The following is a 21,651-nucleotide window of genomic DNA, read 5'->3' as shown; positions in this document are numbered from 1 at the left end:
GCACGTAGCCGGATCTCGGGATCTGTCCAGCCTCAGCGACATATAGCCCACCACAAAATAAAGGGCTTTGAAAAAAAAAAATAATGCATTCCACGCCACGGTTGGTGGTGGGGGGTAGAACTGCACGCAGCACATTGGCGAGCGCTCTTTGACTCCGCCTCACCACCCCAACCTATGTCACAGGCAGCAGGAACCAAGGCAGACACTAAGCGAACCTGGGAGCTTGCCTCTCTGACCTAATCTGCTCTGTGCGAGTGCTTCGTGGCTCTGTGATCGTTTCCTTTCCCAAATGAATTCTGGTATTTGTAGTTTGGGGTGTCCTTTGACAAGGACGGTGCTGGCTTGAAAAGTACACAAACCATAGCAAGGTATGTTTACCATGGTTTGTGTACTTTTCAAGGAATTAAAGAAATGGTGCCATTTTAAAAATATTAATTTTAACATTTCCTTTGATTGGAGTTCAACTGGCAGCTGTCTTCTGAAGTCCACCCGCTCTCCTCCGAACTCCGCCCCACACCGGCCCTTGTGGGATCCCCCTCCAAATGTTTTCCATTTCCACCACTGGGTGGCGGGACACATTATCTCGCCTGCTTCTATAACAAGATGTTGAAACAACTTGATAGTGCAGCGTTTTTTAAATTTATACCACACTGGTACTACTGTTGTAAGCGAGTGTCGGTTCGTTTGCCAATGAAAAAAGCAAATTTATCATTCAGTAGCACTCTGAACTTAGTATTCCATCACAATGGCATACTTTTCATCGAAAACACAGGGAGTAATTACACCAGAACAAGATTGGTGGGCAAGACACGTTTCTGAATACACCCCCTTTTGAAGGTTCACCTTTTTTTCCTGAAAATTGTGCTTATGGAGAAAAGTTTTTAGCGAAATAATGTTGATTCTGAAGTTTATGTTTAGGTGCTAACAAAATAGTTATAAAGTAGAGTGGATGAACCAGTACTTACGGTTAAAGGCGACTCTTGTTAATGGAATGGGTTGTCAATCTGAAGTATGTACTATTGGTGTCAGCACACTTTGTGCATGTTTTTAACTAAAACGCCCATCCACCCTGGATAGCATAGCCAATGGTGAGGGATCATGGGAATTGTAGTCCATAACATTTGGCGAGCCAAAGGTGCACCCCCTTTATTTTTTAACATTTCTGTCTGTGTTTATCCATATTTATTTGTTGGTCACTTTAGTATTTAACCACATTTATTGTTTGCTATGTTAAAATGTATTTGTACACTTGTTTTGAAATTAGAAATGTAGTACTTGGATGAACTGCAATCGGACACTCGGAGAGCAAGCCAAGATCCATTTTCACTTTAAAAGCAACCCCCCCCCCCCTTTTGCAACACCATTGTAGCCATTCAAACAACTTCAAATGGAAATACATTAGTTTTGAAGACTCATTTGTGTTATTTTGCATAGACATTGGCCTGCAAGACGTGAAAGATAGTCTAGAGTGCCAAGCGAGAGACTAAAAAAAAAAAAAATGGCCATGGTAAATGTAAGAGTTCTGTAAAAAGAGATATTAGGAAAGATGCAGTAAGCAAATAATTGAACATCTTAATTTGCTTTATTATTTCATTATGTTCATAGTTCCAAAGAACATTTACATAGATAAAACAAAACAAATATAACATTTAAAATAAACTAAAACAATCAATACAGGAGACCGGATAATGATAATTCATTAGGACAGAGAACAAAGAACAAGGCCAACACTTTCAGGACAAGTTAATTCATGGCGTAAATGTAATTCGAAGTTTGTCAGCGACTGCATATATAAAAGTTGTCGAATAGTACATAATTCCAGTTTCATAAGATGTCTCCTACAATACCTATGCTAGTTTTCCAGTCGCCAATATGGCTTTCCATACATGGTATAGTGCCATTTTCAGCGCCCTCAGTGGAGAGTTCAAACAGGCCCGCCAGGGAGAAGCTGTAACGCAGGCCAGCCAGAGTTCCAGGAAAGTCTGGGGTAATGTCGCTGGCCTTGGTGGGCTGTCTCCCATATGGGGCTGTCCCGGGAAGCCCTTGCAGGGTGCCTATGCCTTCCCCAAGAGAAATTCTGTAAAGCAGCCGAGCCAGAGCACCAGGATTTGTCGGGGGTGATGGCTTTGGCCTTGGGTGGCTGTCTCCTATGTGGTTCAACCGTCCCGAAGTCTAGTGGCAGTTCCGGCAGGTCCCATTCTTCCCAGGAGGGAAAGACTGTAACTCAGCCTAGCCAGAGCTCCAGGCTGGGAATGGGGATGGTCGACCCACATGGGAGACGGGTGCCCAAGGCCTGGGACATCATCCATGACCATCCTGGAGCTCTGACTGGGCTGACTGCCATGTTAGTTGAACGTCCCCAAGCCAAGCAGTGGTTCCAGGGTGACCCGGCACATTCCCAGTCCTTTCCCGTAGGGAGGAGCTGTAATGCCGGGGCTCCCTGGGACTACCGCTGTGCTTGGGACGGTAGACCCACTTGGGAGACGGATGCCCAAGACCGGGAACATTACCTCCAACCTTCTTCCAGGCTGGTCTTTGGGATGGTCGACTCACATCGGAGACGGGTGCCCAAGGTCAGGGACATCACCCCTGACCATCCTGGAGCTCTGGCTGGGCTGTGTTACAGAATTTTCCTCCGGGAAGGGAGAGGGACCCTGCCGAGGCTCTCTGGGACGGCTGTTGCACTTTGGGACGTTCAACCCACATGGGAATCAGCAGCACAAGGCTAGGGATATGACTCCCTACCACCCGTGAGCTCTTGCTGGGTTGCGTTACAGCTTCTCCCTCTAGGAAAGTACGGGGACCCTGCCGAGGCTCCCTGGAGCCGCTAGTGGCCTTGTGGATTGTCAACCCACATGAGGGAAAGCCGCCCAAGGCCAGGGACATCACCCCTGACCACCTTTGCGCTCTGGCTGCGCTGCAAAAATGCCTACCAACAAAGGATCCAAGCATGATGGAGACCATATCGAAATAACCAATCCGGCTCATACAATTATTCCAGCTATAGTTCAGATGATGATGCCAGAACATGTCAGCGCCAACAAGTACGCTTAACCCGGAAATAGGGGAGGACCATACCGCAGTCCGAACCTTGAATAGCACTGTGTATACGTTTTGAAGATACCCGTGGAAAAACAAAACAAGGCCGGACGCTGATTTGTATTGCAGAATCTGGGCACATGTGTGAGATATACAGGAGTACATTTGGGTTATCTGTACCCTAACAGGGGATCCAGACAAGACTTGTTGCTCCCGAGACCCTAATGCAAGTCAAAAGCATATCTGACAACAAAAAGAATAGAAGCGGACCTGAGCAAACTCCAACGTATCTAGGAGTAAGGTAAAATAAACCCATAAAACAGTGAAGCAGCGTGACATCAATTGCCTTATTAGACTAAACCTTGTTACAGTGTGTGTGGGGGGGGGGGAATACAACACAGAGTATGCCATGCATACATTGAGGATACAGGACTCCTTTTGGGGCAGTAGACAGAGAAAATAGACCCCTGGATCAAAAAACAATAATGGACATAGTGCATGATAACAAAATAACAGATGCCAAACATTCCCAGGCCAACCCTAGGTCAGGATTTTGAGGCATCAGTATCCTTGATGGAGCAAACAATCTGAATAAGACTTATCTGAACTGAAGGTCCTGAAGAAGATGACAAAAACCCACAGTTCATCGAAACCGGTCGACCACCATTATGCATGATACCCCTTAAGGAAACGCGGGATACAGCAAAAAAACTATTTACTGGAGATACAGTTTATCCTCTTGGTGTCTCATATCAATTACCTCAAGCTCCTGGCAGTGTTCCTAGCGTTGAAAGCTTTTCGGCCTTCCATTGTAAGCAACGTAGTAAGAATATGCACAGACAATTCAGTGGCTTTGTTATATGAGAACAAATAGGAGGGGCACCAGGGCTCCCCCACTTGTTAACCTAGCCATCCAGATTTGAGACTGGGCAGTGCAGAACAATATCTGGCTACAGGCAGTGCACATTCCAGGACGGAACAATATTGCGGCGGATTCCCTCACCCGCCAGTCGGTGGAGAACCATGAGTGGGAGATCAACGAGAATATTCTTTTCCACCTTGTCTCGCAGTGGGGCACTCCGACGGTGGACCTGTTTGCAACGGCATCCAACAAGAAGCTTCCATGCTATGCCTCCAGGGACAGACTCAGGCATCTTTCCTGTGGGCTGCGCTCAGGATTCCACCAGACAACATGCTAGTGTGTGCCTTTCCTACTCAGCCATTGATTCATCAGTCGCTCTGGAAACTCCGGAGTGCCAACAATTGCACTCTGCTACTCACAGCTCCTTGGTGGCCAGCCAGGTTCTGGTTCTCAGAACTCCAGCACCTGTCCATACGCAGCCCTATCAGGTTGCTGCGGATCCCCAATCTTCTGCACTAGAACAATCAACAGGCGTGGCATCCCTCCCCAGAATCCTTCAGTTTAGCAGCATGGTTCTCGAGTTCACAACCCTAGCACAGTTTAGTCTCTCGGAAGACAATATGCATATAATTCTGGCAGCGCGCAAACCTTAAACAAGAGCACAGTACAAAAGCAAGTGGCTTCGATTCTGTCACTGGTGCCTTGCCAAGCAGCTTGACCCTCGTCTAGCTTCTATTGACTGTGTCCTGTCGTTAATATCACATCTAGCGATCACGGGCATCCACATTTTGTTATGCAGAACTTATTTGTCTGCCATTGGGGCTTAATTGCTCTTTCACTCTTAACAAATCAAGTCGTAAAGAGACATTTCGCTGGGCTTCTTCATCTTTTTCCTCCGATCATCCTAAATGGGATCTCAATGTGGTCCTCACAGCTCACTGTCAGAAACCCTTTGAGCCACTGTAGCACCCAAGTTCCTCACCTGGAAAGTGACCTTCTTGATAGCCGTTACATCGTCCAGAAGAATAAGTGAGTTGCAACCACCCCCTCTACTAAACATCCTTTCTTGTTTTTTCATAAGGATAAGGTGGTGCTCCACACACCCGCCCTTCCTTTCCTTACTCCTTTCCTTACTCCCTCCCTTCCTCCCCTTTCTTTCTTCCTCCCCTTTCTTTCTTCCTCCCCTTTTTTTCTTCCTTCCTCCCCTTTTTTTCTTCCTTCCTCCCCTTTTTTTCTTCCTTCCTTCCCTTTCTTTCTTCCTTCCTTCCCTTTCTTTCTCTCCCTCCGAGCCTCTCCCCGCCCCCAGCTTCAGATGCAGAAAGAGTCCTCCATAACTTGGACGTTAGGAGGGCCTACAAAGAACAAGCAACCTCAGAAACTCGTCTCAACTCTTTGTTACCTTTGGGAATCCAAAAGGAACCCCCTTCCATCTTGCTTTGGATTGCTTTGTGTATCTCAGAGGCTTATATGGTACGAAGGCCTACAAGCTCCCAAGGGCATCCACGCACATGTTCTTAGAGGGAAAGCAGCGGCGATCGCTTTTCAGAAATATGTTCCATGGGTTACCGTTGCCAACGCAGCTGCATGGTCCTCACCTTTTGGCTTTCTGTAAGCACTATTGCCTAGATCTCAGTTCCCAGGCTGATGCCCAGTTTGGCCAGGCAGTGCTCAAACGTTTTTCTGTAAATTACCATCCACCCTCTTCATAGGTCAATGCTTGGGAATCTCCCAAAAGTATGGAGGCAAACGGACTGGACGTAGGAGTATCGCAACGTTACTCACCGTAGTGACTGCCTTACCTACTTCCTGACTACCTTCATATGCCCGCTGCCTATGCCTCTAAAACGTTTTTTTGTCCTTCGTTCGACTTTTGAGATAGAGGACTCAGGGGTGATGCGCCGGGGGAGGTTCAGGAAGGCAGGGACGGAATGTCTAAAAAGTATCGAGGAAAGGGAACTATGGACTAGGAGTAAGGTAGTCACTACAGGGCGTAACTTTGGTAAACTTTTACGCCACCTGTAGGCATAAATTGACTTTGTGTAAGCCTCCTGACAAAAAGTTGTCCAGACAAGCATCCTACTCCTTTTATCACAGCCTGCCAACAACCAGGCAAGAAGCCTGATGCTTGGGTGGTCGACATGACCGTCTGAATGGCGGTGCACCCTCACCACAATGCACTAAGAAGAACTTATGGACATGCATAGAAGCAGGGGTGGACTGGAAACCAAAAGAGGCCCTGGAAATATATTTCAAATTGGCCCCATCTGACACATTTTCAGCAAATCCAACCATTTTCCTATAAGCAAAATGGAAAATAAAATGGGTTACCACATAAGAGGCCCAGGGTGCACAGGCCTACTGGAAAATCTACAGAGTTTCCTATAGGCCAGTCCACCCCTGTATAGAAGTTCTGTGTACCACGTTCTGAGCACCATCCAGAGTGATCAGTACTATATTGGACCCAAACATCTGCAGATTCTTGATAACTAGCGGAAAGACCGGAAACAGCTGGAATGCATAGAGCAAAGTTCTGCCTCTATTGAACAACTTTGACACTGGAGGCAATGAGGTCTGTCTGAGGCATCACTCAAGAGGCAAATAGTTTGCCCCGAACGTCCTGGCACAGCTCCCACTCCTAGGAAGCCACGTCTGCCTGCTTAAAGCATCTGCAATTGTGTTTTCTGTTCTGGCAAGATGAGACTCTGACAGGGGGGACGCCATTCTCCAGAGTCCAGAACCAGAGTTGCATTGAACAGAGGCAGCACACCCATCCGACCTCGCTTGTTGTGGTAATGCATGGTCACCATGTTGTCCATCAAGATTAGGATGCACTTGTCACAAAGAAGGAAAGGCTGTCGGGGCCAGCCAGGTGGGCTGCAGTTCCTTCAGATTGATGTATTCTTGTCCCTTTGCAGGGGACCATAGTACGCTAACCATCAGATTGTTAGGTGAGTACCCCAGTATTTCTTTGAGTCATCTGATACCACCGTCGGTTGTGATCAATGTTGCTGCAGATGCTCATCTCTCAGCAGATTGCCTTGTTGTACGAACCACACGCAGTCCTGTGACACTCTGATATGATATGGCATTTGTAACGCGCCTATACACAAGTGTTTCAAGGCGCGACGAGGCAGGGAGAGGGGAGAGGGGAAAGTGCAGTACAGGGTTGGTAGAATACAAGATAAATAATAAGGGCCCGCTGGTGGCAAGTGCAAGGTAAGTGCAGACAAGTGCTAGGAAGGGGGGCTGTAGGGATACCGAGACAGTCCCGCAGTGCAGGGGTTGCCAGGGAGGCAGTGCAGGGGAGAGTGGCTGTGCCAAGGACCGAGAACGGTGAGTAGCCCAGTTGCAGATTCAGTGCAGTTTCAGTAATTAGCAGGGGAGAGGGGGAGAGAAAGCAGAAGCAAAGAGGAAGGTTTTGAGGTGCTTCCGGAACCGGAGATGGTTCTCCTCAAGTTTCAGGGAGGCAGGAAGGCTGTTCCAGAGGGAGGCCCCTGCTGCGGAGAGAGAACTACCCCCAACTCGTTGCTTGGAGAAGCGGCTGACCCTGAGGGAGTTGGAGGCGGATGAGCAAAGAGCTTGAGAAGGAAGATATTTAGGAAGAGAGAGTTGAAGGTATTTTGGCCCCAGGCCCCAGAAGGCCTTGTGGACAATGTAGAGGGTTTTGAACTTAATCCTCGCGGCCACTGGGAGCCAGTGTAGCGATTTCAGTCCTGGAGAGATACGGTCCCTGGGCTTGAGGCCAAGGAAAAGTCTCGCAGTCCTGTTCTGGGTGACAACAGGTCTCTGGTCTCTGAGCTGCAACAGGTCTCTCCTGATGCACTGAAACTGAGAAATTGATAACTAAATAGCCACTAGAGTGACCGAGAAGATAAAGAAAAGCTGAGGCTGCCCCCAAATTCTGGGATAAAAAAGACAGACCATCTCAAAGATATGTGTCACTCTTTCTGCTAGGGGGATGGGGCTGCATAATGGGTGTTCAGAACAGTTCCTATGTACTAAGGTGACTGGGTAGGCATGACGTCTTGAAATTCAAGGAGAGGCCCAATCATTATAGCAGACATCAACTGTGGAGCACATTCTGTTTATAGTCTGTTTAGGCCTAAGAAGAAGAGGTGTCCATCCTCGAAACGCGTCGCCACTGAAAAGCAGACTACTGGCAACACTTCTTCGCATTTTGTGTTTGCTCTTTGTAATAATACTGAGATTGTTTTTGTATTTGTCTTTGTACTTAAAGTTGCAATTTAAAAAACAAAATATATACACCTACGTGTTTTACAAAAAACTAGTTTTGTTCGAATTTCTTTGTTTGAATATTTTTTGTTTACCTACAGTAAACAGTACCTTTAGGTTATAGTAGTTGGTAGATCCAACACATTTACAGTGTGCAGGGGATGGGAGGGTTCAAAGCTTGAATCTTCTCTTTCTTTGTTTATTTATAGAGGTCTTGTGCCAGGATCTCAGTTCCTCCCCCGCACCTTAAAATTTAAATAATATTACTCCTTACCACTCTTACACATTTACCATACTAGGTAGTGCACCTATTTTTGGAATTAACTCCATATCTCTCACAACCAAACTGCTACCCCGCATCTCATATACAGCCCTCTTGGTCCCATTGCCACCTTTTCAGACGACATCCTGTCAACCTTAGCTGACAAAACTAAGGCCAACTCGCAAATAATACGCCTAGCCGACCTTAATCTTGGTTTCAAATATCCCAACAATACCAAAGCTTTAGACCTCGCTAATTCTCTCACTGATGTAGGTTTCACTCATCGTATCCTTGAACCTACACACGAAAAGGGAAGAATCCTTGACTGGCTAGCTGATCTAAACTGCAAAATTACCACAATAGATAATGTACCCTGTGCCTGGTCCGACCATCACGCCATCACGTTTAACATCTCAGCTAACTACCAACGCCCTAGTCCAGACCTAGCACCTCCTATCCGCACTAGAAATAAAAATGATAGTACTAGAGAAAATCTCCTCCCACATATTCTGCCTACTCTGAAGAATGTGCTGTTATCCTGCACAGACCCTACAGTTCTAGTCGATACATACAATACCACTATTCTTAAAGCCATGGATACTATTGCCCCAATTAAATCCAGGAAAGCCAAACCACGCTCTCACCTTAATTAGTGGTTCACACCACAGCTGAGGGCCTTACGCAAAGAATAAAGAAACAAGGAAGCCTGTTGGAAAAGCCACCATACTGACACTAATAAGGATAACCTTATTATAGCGTCACTCAATTACAAAGAGGCTATCTTCCTAGCCAAAAAGGAGTCTTGCAATAAACGCATTCTGCAAGCGGAATCCAACACTAAATAACTTTTCAAGATCCTTAAAGGACTGGAAACACTGTGCACACCACCTGACTCATGTAGCAAAGATAGTTCTTGGTGCGCAAACATACAAAAAGCACTCCTTAACAAAATCACTACATTACAGGCCAAAATAAATGCTAAAAAAAGAACTCTACAGACCAACGCTCTACCTAACCCCTCTCCCGTTAAAACTCGCTGCATTTCACATACTCTTATACCTTTTAGCTTCTCACCTGTAACTATCCCTGAGGTAGAAAACATAATCAATAAACTCAAACCCTCCAACTGCCAGGGTGACTCTTGCCCAGCGCCCATTATAAAAGAAGCCTCTCATGAGCTATCCCCCTTCATTACAGCGTTAATTAACGAGATATTCAACACAGGCACTGTGCCAGACAACCTGAAGGATGCCTGGGTCATCCTCCTTCTAAAAAAGCCCTTGCTAGAACCTAGCATACCCACTAACTTCAGACCCATCGCAACCGTACCATTTTTATTAACAATCTTGGATCGAGCAGCATACCTTCAGATCCAGGATTATTTGGAACGCAACAATCTCCTTGGTCTTAGACAGTCTGGCTTCCACCCTAAGCACGGTACGGAAACGGCTTTGCTAGATTTAAAAACACAAATTGGGGATCTAAAAGACAAAGGCAAGATTGCCCTCCTCTTACTGCTGGACCTATCGGCCGCCTTTGATTTGGTAAACCACCAAATCTTATGTCGTCATCTCAAAGTGGCAGCCCACTTTTCTCATAACGCTACCACATGGATCAAATCCTTCTTGGCCAACAGTTCCATGAGGGTCTTCTCTCCTATCGCCTCAGCTGACCCTGCTCCAGTTCTCTGCGGCGTGCCCCAAGGTTCTTGTGTTTCACCTATGCTCTACAATGTGTTCACAAAACCACTCTTTGACATACTCGATTATCTGGGTGTCACCTACACAAACTATGCCGATGACACCCAGATACTCATCCCTATCTCGGGCAACCACACAGCTGACACCAAAGCCTTAAGCAACGTTTACATGATCATCCAAGCTTGGATGGCCCAACACAAGCTCTGTCTCAATGATGACAAGACAGAGCTCCTCATTCTGGGCTCCCCCAATCGACTGAGCAAACTAGACCCCTCATTTAAATCCTTTGTCATCGACGGCAACACAATTAAGGTGACCAATGACACCAAAACACTAGGCATCTATGAAGACTCTTCCCTTTCCCTCATAGCACAAACCAACGCGGTAACCTCAGCATCCTCATACATCTGCAAACTTATCACTGCTTGACAGGCATTCATCACCTCTACTAATTGCATCACACTTGCTAGAACGCTAATCATGTCTAAATTAGATTACTGCAACGCCCTTTATCTTGGGACTAGCCAACGTAACATTAGCAAGCTTCAAGTAATTCAAAATAACGCCATCAGAGCTGCTTTGAACATCCCCAGGAACCAACATATCTCTGACACCTGTTGTAATCTGCACTGGCTCTCTGTTGCTCAAATAATCTTCCTTAAAGCCTTGACCTTCACACACAAATGTTTGACTGACAATGTCCCCCTTACTTGGCCACCCGCTTTTCTCAGCAAACCTCAAACCGACCACAAAGAGCAGCTCAAACCCACTGCCTCTCTATACCCAGATATAGACTGCAAAAATCCAGTGGGACTAGTTTCCTGGTGCTCGCTTCCAAACTATGGAACTCACTACCTATGTCACTTAGACTAGAACCCTCATTCTCAGTCTTTAAGAACAAAGCAACATTTTGGCTCTCGGCCCAAGACCCAATCGACCCCTCAATGTAACTCCAATACGAGGATCGCCTCCTCACTGTAACTGCCTCATCCTCACTGTAATTTGTCAAATGTATGTAATCGTTCCTGTATATATCTCTACTTGTACAGAATGTTTGTAATTATGTAATTACTTTGTTATGCTGATAAGGTAAATGATGTCCTGCCACGTATGTTACTGATATGACTGTAACCTCAAGACTGTAACCTTAAGATATGTGCCCAGTTGCCTTTTGGCCAGGTGCGCTATATAAATAAAATAAATATATACAATGCATACATACAAAAAACCTTGGGGTGATTTTCGACTCCACTCTCTCGTTCTCCAATCACATTTCAGACATCTCTAAAAAGTCCAACTACCAGCTGCACCTCCTCAGAGGTACTCTTCCTTTTCTCACCTTCCCCCAGAGGCTCACTGTCTCCAGAGCCCTGGTTCTCTCAAGGCTGGACTAATTCAACAGCCTCCTTCTCAACCTCCCTGCCTCTGCTCTGCGTCCTCTGCAACTCACCCAGAACAGAACAGCGATGCTTCTCTCTCCGGCACTGAAATCTCTCCACTGGCTCCCCGTGGCTGCAAGGATCAAGTTCAAGACCCTCTGCATTGTCCACAAGGCTTTATGGGGCCTGGGACCCACCTATCTTCACTGATGCATTCCTAAATACTGTCTCTCCCGAGCCCTGCACTCATCTACCTCCAAACTTCTGCGAATGAGCCGGTTCTCTAAGCAGAAGTTTGGAGGGAGATCTTTATCATCAGCAGGGGCTTTGTTCTGGAATAGCCTCCCTCCGTCTTGAGCCTGATCTCCTTACGTTCTGGAAACACCTTAAGAAATTCCTCTTCAACTCTTCCTTCTCTCTTTGTTTACCCTTCTAACCTCTCTCTCCGCTCTATCCCTCTCGTCCTCTTTTTCCACACAGCATGTCGACTGGCCGCTGGGAGTACTTCAGATTCTCAAAGGTCCCCATCACCCTCACAAGTGCTCCAGCACTTGCCTCAGCACATGCACTTGTCTCATTGCTACTGCACTCTGTCAATTACCCATTGAGAATGTCATCTCTCAGCACTCACCCAGTATCTGAGCAACTGGGGCATCTGGATTCCCCCCTGCACTCGTCCACCCCCTGCACCCTCTCCTCTACTGTCTTTGCACTTGCATGATCTGAACTTACCATGCCTTGAAGATCGTCTATCTTTTCCTCCCTGTCTCCCCTCCTGCATGGTGACGCTTCTATGCTCTTGGAACAGCAGAATCGTCTTCAGACCTACTTGTTATCTACACTGGTAATTGTACTATATGCACTTATTCTGCCTGGGCAGACTGGTTATCGTTCAGAATCTCAAGGGCTTTGAATGACTGCTATTTTTCACCCCTGCTCCCTTCCTCCTTGACGCCTTGAAACACTTGCCTTGTGTATAGGTGCTTTACAAATAAACATTACCATACCATATATTTTGTGTGCTTTGGATGTATCGGGCTAATGGAAATGGGCATCTCGGAGGGACTGTAGGATCTGAGCCAAGGGGGCCATCTTGAACTTGTTCTTGCACAAGTTTATGTTCATCAGCCTCGGATATAGGATTGTATTTAGGCCTGTGCTTCTCTGGTACCAGGAAATAGAGAGTGCCAGATTCGTCACACTTCTGCCAGAGCTCTGTGGCGCTCTTTGCAAGGAGTATCTTCACCAGCATGAAGGAATCTGAGCAAGGGGAAAGGGCCACACGGATGGTTGGGTAGGTGTTCCTTGATGGGAATACTATTACCATGCAAGATTAGCTGTAGGGCTCAGGAATTGGAAGCTATGCATTGCCACTCTGATGTGCAGAGACAACCTGCCAAACTGAAGTAATGCCACTTCAGAGGTGTTTAGGACCTGGGGTGCTAAAGGCAACCAGGTTGAAGCAACAACACAACTCTGTGCTCCTCTGCCTATACTCTGACTGCCTCTATCCTGATTGAGGAAACTCTGCTGCAATTGCTAGCCAGAAGGCACAGGGCCCTGCGGTGGTGGACAAATGAGGCAGGCTATAGCTGATTGGATAACCCTAATCACTTGGCCATGGTTTCAGCGACTTTACATTTCTGGAAAAGGCTCATCTGCCTTTTCCCCTGAACGGTTGTCACTGACAAGGGGCATTGTGACAATTTTGACAATAGTAAGGACAGACTACCAGTATGGTAAACACACCAACTTTATTTCTTTTAAATTCTGTGATAGTCCTTCAGCTTCTTCAGGGCAATAACGTCTAGTTCTTTGTCCTCTCACTCTGTCCGTTATTTATATAGACATTGGAGACTGGGGTACCTAATTGAAGTTCTTCATAGGTTCTGATAAATCCCTTATGTCACGGGAGACCGGGGTGCCATATTGAAGCTTCACGCACAGCTGTACTGGTGTGTGGCTACTTTTCCTTCGCTCGTGAACTTCTGTTAATTTCAAACCTGAACTGCAGCCTTCAGCGCGGCTCGCAACTTCCTCTGTCACTCTTATTTCCGCATCCCTCACAGCTGGTATTCACAGCGTCTCAGTACGCCCACACCAACGGCCCCTTCCCTGCATCACATACCACCTCCTGAGGGAAAAACAGAGCAAGCCCACAGTCAAAACCGCCAGAGAAAAGAAAAGGACCCAACAGGCACACAGACTTCCTGGATCCCGCCCTCTCCCAGCTCATTAACCCTTGCTTGGCAGGCTTCTGGTGTTTCCTGTGCTGCCTGGGCAGTCAACCGTACAGGCATCTACAGGGGTTTGGCCTGCATATCAGCGGCAAGACGTCCGCATTCAGGAATTCATGCAAATAACTTGACCCGTACCCATGGCTCTCGCCACATAGTCTGCCATATCCCAACCGGCCTGGAGAATTTGATGGGCTGCCTCCTTCCCATCATTGACCATGGAAGGAAACCCAGTCTCAACGTGGCATGGAGTTTTTCATGTTACTCCGATATTACAATCCACACACATTTACAGTCCTGAAGGCCCTACTGCCTGAAGCAAATACATTGCCACCAAAGTCATACACCTATTGGCTCTACCTATTGGAGGGCAATGTTGGGAAGGAGGCTGGCTTGGAGCCCACTGTAGAGGCATGAACCATCAGGCTCTCCATTGTGTAGTGTGTGAACAAGAAGCCTGGTTCTGGGGGTGTCGGACCATGCAAGTTCTTGGTCCACAGTTAGGCCAGAGGCTTGTCTCATCTATGTTGGCGTAACCTGGGCAACAAATACCAGATTAAGTGGTAGAAGGATAATTTTTGCAGGACCCTGGTCCAGAATGTCTGTAAAATTAAATTGGACCACCAGCTTCATTAGTAGCGTACGGCCCATTGAGGCCCAATATAACAGTTCTATTCTAATAGGACACATGTTGCTCACAACAGGCATATGTTTGCACAGACTGGTATTCAGGGGATGTGGCTAGACCACTGGCATATTGAAGTTCAGAAGCTAGATCAGCCAGGGCAAGATCTGGTTGTAACTCCTTGTGAAATCTACCAATGTTCCTGAATTTAAGGACTCAAGCGTGTAAGTGACTGGATCCCCCTCTTCATCTGGTCCATTTTTGAGCAAAATGCACAGCTGCATGGTGCATGAGAGGGACTGTCTCAAGTGTCAGAACTGGAACAGATTCAGCAGATGTGTGGTTGTGAAGGTCCGAAGAGAGGTGCCCCTGCCAGTTTGTCCAAGCGTGGTGTGCCTTTGCTTCAGCATTGGGACTGAAGTCACCAGAGCCTTGACAAAGGTGACAATCCTCTTCCACCAGAAGTCTTCCCACTTTGCCACGGTGTAAGATCTGGTTGGAAGGGTAGCTTAGATGGTGGAAACTCTTCAGAAGTGTCCTCCTCATTCTTTGAATGTGAGTGACAGCGTCCCTTCTTGGAGGATGAGGAAGTAGATTTCTGCTTCAACTCGCTGGGGGAATACTCAGTGCTTCATATTCAGTTTATTCTCTTTTTCAGCTTTCATCTCAAGAGAGTGATACCTCCTCATAGTCTTGCTAAAACAACATCCCTTGGAAGAGGCTAAAGGGGGATCTGGAGATTTGACAAAGTGCATCCATCCCTTGTGGACAAAACTTTAAAGCTTTGTTGCTTGCTTCCGGGGGCCTTTGGGTAAATGAATGAACACAATCCATAGTCATTCATAACTTTTTCATCACTAATGCCGCAAAAGCATACTTGTCGGGCTCATACAAGGACATCTGTCATGTTATGCAGTGATTCCATCTACCACATTTCCTTTGTGGTCTTCTACTTTGACTCAGCTAGTTGGCTTTATTTTGTCTTATTTGTGCATGCCCGTGTAGAGGTAGTAGGGGTAAAGTGTTGGGTATAGAGTAGGGGCAGGCAGGAGCAGGGTATGGAGGCCCCCCTCTTACAAGAAAAGAAAAGTCGACCAAGAAGACTCTAAGTAGAAGACCAAGGGGTACGTGTGGTTGATGGAATCACAGAGAACCATCAGCCACGCATATACCGTTCAGGATTACGAGCACACAATTCAATTGGGCATGATGAACTGTAGCATAAAACATGGGTGATTTTGTATGTGTGCATGCATGCACATGGAAAATAGGAACTGATGTCAGGTGGCACCAGTGGCTTCATATGCACTGCTCCTGACATGTCTGCATCATGGCCATGCAACAGAGTCGAGCAGAGTTGCATGAATCCCCCCTTATGGCTGAAAATGATTACAAGAGCAGCTGACTTGGGAAGATATATATCTAAGTTGAGGAATCTGTGAGAGGAAGGATCCATTACAACGTAACCGGGTATAAGCAGAACAACTTTCTGTTGAACCTTTAGAGCCCAAATGGTCTGATCAGTGCTGCGTGACCCCGGCACCTTTCCACCAATTCTATTTGGTGATCTGCACTTTAGTTAAAGCACAGAGACAATCCCCATCTTATCCCTTTATTTGTTTCTGTTTATTATTTATAAAGCACTACATTGCCATAAAATACCTTCAAAGAGCTGACCTATCTTACAAGGATCAATTCACAATAAACGCACGTTAAAGGACTTCCACAACATAATGGCAGGAACCTATAAAGAACTGCCTCCTGAATGCAAATTGTTGAATCTAGAAACCACTGCCATATGGTCTGCTCCAGATGCAACCTTTTGGCCAGAATAGGAAAAAATACCAAATTAGTCGGGTAAAAAAGGGCTGCCTCATGAATCTGTTTCCAGAGTAGGCTAATCATTCTAGCCACAGTCTGGGTCTTGACTTGAAGCCAACCAAGACTTGTCCTAAATTCTGAGATATGATCAGATTTCCAAATGCCGAATTGACAAGGATATCTCTATTTTTTGCAGATTGCAGTTAGGACAATTGTTATGGTTACGTTAAGATAAATACGAGAGAATTACCACCTGTACCAAAAATTCTCTCTGAGAATTTAACAAAGGGACCACTGTTGACAAGTTGAAAAGGAAAAATAAAGAAAGTCACAAACCTTCTGCACTATATGCACTTGGGTATCAGACAACAATGTTCAAATGTACCCCAAACTCCATACAGTTTTGACAGAATTCGGAGCCGAGTCAAGACCAATTGGCCACAAAAAGGTTAGACCATAGCATAAAGGCAGCCTGCGAAAACCACCACTGTTTTAGACTCATTTAAACACTGGAGGAGTAGCGGGTGGACAGTCAACTATGATGTTGGCATTCAGAGATCCAGGCAAAGCCTGATGCAGTAGTTGTCCTGTTTGGCCATTCTGATGATTCAGTTACATCAATGATGTTCCCGTCTATCGTGTATGCCCTTTAGGTACACCTTCAGATTTTTGTGTAGCCTAAGGGACATTTTCCTCACTGAATGCTGAAGGTTCCTTCTTGAGTTTAGTTTTGTTTAAAACTCTTGATTTTCATATTTTTTCTTTCAAGATATCTGGGAATTTGCTGACATGTTAGTTCTAAATTTCCTATTATCCACACTTGTCCAAGGACACCTGTCTCCGGTCCATGCCAAAGGTGACTGTGTGCCTCCAGCTGAGGGTGGGTGTGCCTTTGGTAGCAACATTACGCTCACCCTCAATGGTACAGTCCTTCTAAGTTATTGGTGCCTTGAGTATGCTCTTGGGGCCAGGTCCGTGGTCACTTCTGCTTTTTCAGTTTTTGCATTACAGCTCTGTGGGAATTATGGTATGGTGGGAACCCTAATCCACCATAAGCCTGATCCTATGCCTATGAGAATAATGGAGAACATTGGCCTTTGCAGCTTCTCAAATTGCCCCTCTCCTCCTGATTCACTATCAGTACACTTACCTTCACCACCACAGATAGCAACTCAATGAGTCTTTGTTGTCCGTATCTCGATCCTCTGTTAGAAATTGTAACCTTTCCTTGTGGTTTTGCCCTTCCTCTGTGTCCCTTATAAAAGTGTGCCCTGTAGTATTTGGGGAAGTGTCCTGAGTTTTAGTTGGGTTATTCGAAGTCACTGTGGATAGGTTTTAGAGAAGCCAACCTCGGGTAACAAGCTTGTCTCACCCAGAGTTTAACTTAACCACTCTACCGAGGCTGAGCAGTAAAGCTGACTAAGAAGGCTGAGCAGTAAAGCTGACTAAGAAGGGAGTGGGGTATGTCGTGCAGTACAGTTGACATTTATAAATCTTACAAATAAAAGGAGCCACACTGATGAGTACAAACATACTTAGGTATAGTACACTACCACTAAGTCATACCTTACACAATTATAGGTAAATGAAAGAACATATATATAACACAGAGTTTGGTAACCATGAGTGGTTTACTCACTACTTTAGTAATTTACCCAGATAAAGTCCTAGGCACAGTACAGAAATAGAACAGTTGATATGTTACCTTAGAAATCAACCAGGACCGAATTTGAAATTACCTGAATTTCAGGCTACTCAGTCATTAGCCGCAGACAAGGGCGGGGGGATAGTGGTCTTTGATGCTGCTAAATATGACAAGGGAGTATTGCGACTTCTACACATCCCCGGCCACTATACCAAAATTGCAAAGGACCCTTCAGAGATGATTAAAGATATCTCAACTCACTGAGGAAGTGAATCGTGTAGGTTTCCTTTCTGCGAAAGAAGTTGAATTTATTAACCACTCGGAAGACCGTACGCCCCTCTTTTACATTATGCCCAAAGTGCATAAAGATATGGAGAACCCTCCAGGACGTCCCATAGTCTCGGGATGCGGTTCATTACTCGAACCTTTATCGAAATAGATCGATTTTTTTTTAATTAAACCCCTGGCAATGGTAACCCCGACATTTCTTCTCGGCACAAGAGATGTCATTAACCTTGTGGAATTCCAAACATTTGATTCCAGTACACAAATATTGGTTACTCTTGACATCGAGGAGCTCTCTACGAATATTCCTCAGGATAGAGCAGTTTTGAGTCTACAAACGATGCTAAACACATGACCTTTACCACACGCTGTCCCTACAGGCTTTCTTTGTAGGGCGGCTGAGTTGGTTTTAAAGAATAGTTTCTTCAAATTCAAGGAGGAATTCTTCTTACAATGCAAGGGCACGGCCATGGGCTGCACTTTTGCCCCAAACCTGGTATGGCCCTGCTTAAAGAGGAAAAAATCCTGGGGGCTCTCAATCCATTTAGAGACCAAATCAAGGTATTGTAACGCTCACCTGACTCCCACAGAGGCGCTGGCCTGGTTCGCCTGCTGTGACCTCTTCTAAGGTGATGCGCAGGGTTCGGAAGACGGACTGGACCGGGCCCCCAAATCTGGCTTGTCTGGCTCGCAGAAGTATCCTTCTGTAGGCGAAAATAGGGGATTAACTGTCTGCGGGGTAATGCAATCGGCCTCCCACTTTCCCCTCTCACCCTCCTCGAAACCCTTCTGTGATTCCTCGTAGCGTCTCACCTTGCGGTCTGGAAGGACGAGCTCTCCATCCTGCTTCTGATGCAGGGGCGCGTTGGTATCCAGTTACTTCACTGGATTTTCGGATTGGTGAGAACCAAACTTGCTTGGCTTCCAGGTAAGTTTTTTGATAAGAGGTTCCCCTTGTGTCCATGCATTAATGTACTAATGCTAGTGTCTTTTTCCCCATAGGGGCCGGGGTACGGAATGCCGGGGAACAGGCACCGACCCGAGATGAGAGGTGAAATCCTTGTAGAAATCAGGTAAGTCTTTAATGAGCGTTTTTTGGTAATGTCTTTTCATTCGCTCATTAACGCTGATGTCTCTTTTTCCCCTTAGGGGCCGGGGTCCGGAAATGCCAGGATGCGGCGCGGGCCCGAAATGGAGAGGGAATGAATCAACAGGTAAGTCTTAACATGGAGATTTAGCTTTCCTTATTCCCTTCTCTCTCTCACCTTTTGTTCTGGTCTTTTTCTCCCTAGGCGCTGGGGCGTGACTGCGAATCCGGATGATCGCTGCTGAACATGGAGGCGCCCTGTAAAGGTGAGTGGAATGCGGCGCTGCAGCGATCGACGCGATGAGCTTTTAAATAAGTCTTCCTTTTCAGGATTGTGCGGTTTTAGCAGGTAAGGACTTTTCCTTCTTCTGTTCTCTTCTTCTCTTCCTTTGCAGGTGATCCAGGATGCTGGCAGGTGTGGCAGAAGTCAGGATGCAGGAGCAGACACGGTGAGCGTCCAGCTGCTAGATGCAGAACAACGCGAAGCACTTGTGGCTGTTCGGGTGGGGTTTAAATAGCCTTGGAAGAAGTTCCAGGTATGTATCCTTCCTCCAATCAGATATGTATCCTTCCCCGACCACGCCCGGATGGTAAATTAGTTCCACAAGTAAAGTAGTTCCTTTCAGGCCTCAAGGAGGCCGGGATCCATGGTCTGCATCAGGTAAGTGCACCCAAGCACTCCCATAATGAACCTGGCGCCTATGGCGCCAGGACTGATGTCTTTTATGAGCCTGGCGCCATAGGCGCCAGGACACTGTCCAAAGGGCCCCTATATGGGGTTGCTGGGTCCTTCCTTGGGGACTGGATGTCCGCTTTCGGGGACGCAGGGCTTGAACCGGCTCCCCGGGAGCGGGCATCATGACAGGTATATCGACGTTATATTGACGATATACTTATGACCTGGGAAGGAACTCAAGCAGCACTACTACTGTTTATAGAATGGCTCAATAGTATAGATCCAGACATTCATTTTACTTTTGAATATTCAGTCTCGAGGATTACTTTCCTGAATTTGTCTATGTGGAAGAGGGTCATATTTGTAGAGAATTACATAGAAAATCCACAGAAAGGAATACAACTCTAAAATGTGAAATGTTTCTACGACTACGCCGCAACTGTACGGATATTGCCAATTTTGTGAAACATGCAGCAATTTTAGAAAAAAGACTATTGGAACGTGGGTATCTCAAAAAACGTATGAAACACTCTAAAAAGAGAGCTCGATATGCTAATCGAGAGCTGCTTTTATTACCCAAATGCGACACTGCGAAAAAAGAAAAAGAGGAGTTGGTGTGTCTCTACTTTTTGCCAACATAGGAGTGCCATCAGAGGCATCATCTTAAAAAATTGGCGCATTCTTAATGCATTGGGAACCACCTTGCCTAAACCCGTTCGCATTTAAAAAAAGTAAAAACTTGAAACAGAAGATGACTCGTGCAAGCAGAACTCCATTAAAAACTCCTACCATTCGAGATATTAATCTAAATCCAGTGGTTGGTCATTACCCGTGTATCTTGTGTATTGCCTGTAAATTTTCGAAGAAAACCATCTCCTTCAATGCACAGAAGAAAAACTGGGATCTCCGTACATTTACAACATGTAGGAGCAAAAACGTTGCCCCTGTCAGTTTTCATATATTGGAAAAATTAGAGAGGTGAGTACTCTTATTAATGAACATCGTTCAAAAATTAAAATACGGAATCTCAATGCGCCCATTGTAATCCACTTTGTGGAGATGGGACACACTGCAGAACAAATGGAATGGTTCTGCATAGAAAAAGTGTATGCCCAAAATCAGACCCAACTGTTAAAAATCTTGGATTATAAAGAACAGATGTGGATCTTTACCTAAAAACGTTAACACAAGGTCTGAACGCTCTGGAACTATGGCACTCGAGTAACTAATATTACCACTTCTCGCTTATCATATGCGTTTCCATTACATGGCACAGTTGACATCAGCTTGTCTTAGTAACATGTTTTTTTCGGGCCATAGTGAATGCATTTTTTATGCCAGGGTACCATGATAGGTACAATATGGATGAGTCACCCTAAGTGAGGGACATTGTAGATATATGTTTTCAATCTGGTTCGATATTGCACTGTGTTAAAAAAGTAAAAAAGAAAAAATGACGGCTGCACGTCGATGGACCAACGTAGTTTGGTTGTATTTAAACTCTCGCCTGGCGTTAAAATAGAATCCTTTAATTGGGAATTGCCGGCCAGATTACAACATTTAGCATGGCTTGGTGGATTATATTTGTATTCCACTCAAAGCAAGTAACACAAGCTCTCTAGTTCCCTGCGTTGCCATGGCTGCACGTTCAACACGTAAGGTCACGTGATTGTGTGCACGATTACATGATCGAATGGACCCTACTTCTATACATGGCGAAAGCAACACAGTGTTGCAGAGCGTCTACGTTCACGGGTGCTCACTCGCCTCAAGACCCCCAGCGGGCAGTAGCCAGGCGAG

General features: G+C 46.0%; 1 protein-coding gene across 1 annotated transcript in view; it reads left to right on the top strand.

Annotated features, from left to right (window-relative positions):
* LOC138568003 (NXPE family member 3-like) overlaps positions 1-21,651 on the top strand; it is a 540,599-nt gene that overhangs the window by 119,010 nt on the left and 399,938 nt on the right. The gene's annotated exons all lie outside the window — the stretch shown is intronic.

The sequence above is a fragment of the Ambystoma mexicanum genome, chromosome 1p, assembly GCF_040938575.1.
Source record: "Ambystoma mexicanum isolate Mex_15411 chromosome 1p, UKY_AmexF1_1, whole genome shotgun sequence".
Classification (NCBI taxonomy): domain Eukaryota; kingdom Metazoa; phylum Chordata; class Amphibia; order Caudata; family Ambystomatidae; genus Ambystoma; species Ambystoma mexicanum.
The sequence above is the reverse complement of the archived record's forward strand: the minus strand, read 5'-3'. Positions and strand labels throughout refer to the sequence as shown.